Raw genomic sequence first — 3,460 nt, forward strand, 5'->3', positions numbered from 1 at the left:
CGCTGCCTACAGTGTGTGATGCGTGGTTTGCGAGTGGTAGTGATAGTAGGGATTTGGAAACACATAGTAAGAATTAGTTATAAAAACTGAAAACAGAAGGGAAACAAGTAGTAGGGAAGAGAATGATTTAAAAGCGATACTTATGTCCCTGCACTGTGGAGTCGAACGGTAGAGTCGATGGTCTTTACACTCTTTGGTCTTCACACGAGGGCTGCCGCAACCGCTGCCACGGTATACTAAGCTTTTTATATTCGTCTAACAAAACTCAAATTGAATTCAGCTGGACACACTTTCCTGTTTATCACAACAAATGGCCAAGCAAGCGCATGACACTGACAAGGTACACGATAGAGTACGAGACCAAACGCGATTTTGTACAGTACAATGTATAACTGTCTTAGTTAGACTTTTGATGACTGCAGCGCCACACAGCAAGTTCTCAATAAAGTGTCCTGCTGAAGATACCCAAGAGTCTCCTGGTCTTCGCTTCTGAGTTTCCAACAGTTTCCCATCTGTGTGTGATTCCCTGCGGGAAATCCCAGATGTGTATTCTTCCACAATAAGTTTTCCCTCGTGGTAAACCCGTGTCTTCCCCATGACAGATTCTGCTCTGTCCATCTCAGTTAATAGTAGCTCCAACCCTACTCCCAGGTAGGACCTACCTCAGAGACCTGTTCCATATGTAGCACTGCCCCCCTTAGGTCAGTCCATATTAGTTTCTCCACATGTCACCTCCCTACGGGTAGGATGTGGTCTCTGTAGCAGCCTTATCCCTTGGACCTAGGCACGCTTCCCCAACGTTTTCATCTTGCCTTGCTGATAAAAAAGGGAAAACATCTGAAGCAAGTCTTTTTCCAGAAGTTGAAATTCCTTCTGTTTAAGAATTTCTGTGGATGGAACAGCAGCATGGCCTTCTCCAGCAGCGATGTACGCACCATTGGCCCATCTCAGCACCAAGGTCAGTGAATTTGCGCTAGGGCATTGGGAAGGTTACGCCGTGGCTTGTCAGCATTTGCAGTGCCACGGTGGTAACGACGTTCAGCGGTTATGGCATTTTCCATAGGACCCCTAATGTCGTCACAACATAATTTGTAGTGACCAACTGATAGGGAACGTCTCAGTTACGTTCGTAACCCTCGTTCCTTGATGGAAGGAACAAAGATGTTATGTCCCCTTGCCACAACCCTGAACCACTCGCCGAATGCTGGGACACGGTCTTGGCTCCTCAGCATAAACCTGAATGAGTGGATGCACGCCGCCATCTTATATACCCATATGTACGGGGGAGTTTTTCATTGCCTTTTCTCTTAATCTCAGAGGTAATTGGGGCTCCAAAGTAAGACTAATGTTGTCAAGACATAACGTCTCCATTCCCTCCATCAGGGAATGAGGGTTATGTACGTAACCGAGATGTTCTCTCTTGCATGCCAAGTTCTGTTATGAAACCCTAGATGGTGCAGGCTGATGGGTCGTTAATGCAAACTGATGATATTAACAGCGTTAAACTACTTGGCACAAGCTGATTGGTTCATGTTGCTTATGCAGCCAATGCGCTTACAGCTTGGCTTTGCAGCAGCAGCAGCAATAATCTACAACAACAGCAATAACCAACAGCAGCAGCAATTCAGCAGCGTAGCAGATCCATTCCTCCAAAACCAAATACATTAACATTGTCATATCCATTACCATGCTAAAATCTTCTGAGCATTGTCATGATAGAAATGAGAGGATGCGGCCAATGGCATATTATAATGTAGATACCTTCAAGTGTAAATAATTTAAACCAGAGTTCCATTTTTCAGGATTTTAAATTTGGCTGTTAATGCTGCCATCAAGGTTCACAATCAAATAAATGACCAACTAAAAATTAATCAAAAATATATTTTTTATTTTTTATTTTTTTATGCTAATCCACTATTTGTTATGGTTATGATCTGTTTTGGTTTAGTTTTCTGTGTTTCCTTTCTCCTGCCTTGTTTGTTTCCATGGTTTTTGATTAATTAGCTCCACACCTGTTTCTGTTTCTCCCTGATTACGTTTCCAGTATTTAAAACCTGTGTTCTCCATTATTCCTTTGTCTGCTATTGAGTTGTTTCCCCTATGTGCTACGTGAGTGTCTGCCTGCCCTGTATTTCCCCGAAGCAAAGATTAAAAGACTGTATTTTGAGTTTACGCCTGTGTCTCCTCGTTCCACCTCCGTAGCCATTACGTAACAGAATAGCAGACCCTCAAAGTGAGTAAGATTAGCTGCATTTTTCTTTCTTTTTTGTTTTGTTTCTCCCCTCTTCCAGAATGGCAATCCCAGCCGTTCAACTCCTTTGCCTGGGGCAACAGGACCGTTCGCTGGAGGACCATACTAGGGACTAGATCTGGCGTGCCTTACACACTTCCCGGATCGCTCGCTCTGCATATTCTATCACACCAGCCTGAGCGAGCGGTGTAAGGCACGCCTACCAGCGAACTGTCCCAAGGAGGATTTCGCCGCTTTCGTGGAGTGTCTGCTATTGAGTTGTTTCCCCTATGTGCTACGTGAGTGTCTGCCTGCACTGTATTTCCCCGAAGCAAAGATTAAAAGACTGTATTTTGAGTTTACGCCTGTGTCTCCTCGTCTCCTCATTCCACCTCCGTAGCCCTTACGTAACACTGATAAACTGTTCCAACTTTAAATGATCAATTTGGATCATTAGCAGTAGGAGCACATTTCATTGTTTTGATTCAGCATACTTGAACTTGATGGCAATAACATTGCTTCCACTCCCCACAATATTTGACATTGTGTCAAAATTAATGCATTTACACATTTCTGCCTTCTAAAAAGGATTTTCTTTTTCCAAACTCATTATTAAAAATTCTGAACATTTTAAAGCTGCAGGTTGACTGCTGTGACCTTAAGAAAAGTGTCTTAATTATTTAAAAAATTAAACAGTTTTAGTTTAATATTTGACTGTCAGAGTGTTTGCACATCATTTACACAGATTATATTAGAATTAACAGATTATTTAAAATTAAGTCACAGTTGTTCTAACGCAGTAAGTGATATGTGGCGTTGTCAGCAACACCACTCCCATCATGCTCCCATGCAACTGCAATACTTGACTCTGAAAACTCAAATGAGATGTTATTAATGTGTTCTCTTGCTGAGTCTCTCAAAATTTCTCCTCAACCTATCAAGCCATGGTTTTCCTTGCCACTGTGAAACTTTGGTTCCTTACATGGGGTTCATAAGCCTCTATTCTTTATAATGCTGATTTAAAGGGGTCCTATTATGCTCTTTTACAAAGTCTTGATTTTGTTTTGGGGGTGTACTAGAACATGCTCTCATGCTTGGTGGTTCGAAAAATGCCTTATTTTTCACATAATTTACATTAATTCCACACCGCTCTGTCCCTTCTCCGAGAAACACGCTGATAATTTCCTTCTTTTATGAAGCCCCTCCCTCAGAAATAGGCGATGGGCTCTG

Source organism: Sinocyclocheilus rhinocerous, unplaced genomic scaffold (assembly GCF_001515625.1).
Source record: "Sinocyclocheilus rhinocerous isolate Xijiao unplaced genomic scaffold, SAMN03320098_v1.1 scaffold5, whole genome shotgun sequence".
Classification (NCBI taxonomy): domain Eukaryota; kingdom Metazoa; phylum Chordata; class Actinopteri; order Cypriniformes; family Cyprinidae; genus Sinocyclocheilus; species Sinocyclocheilus rhinocerous.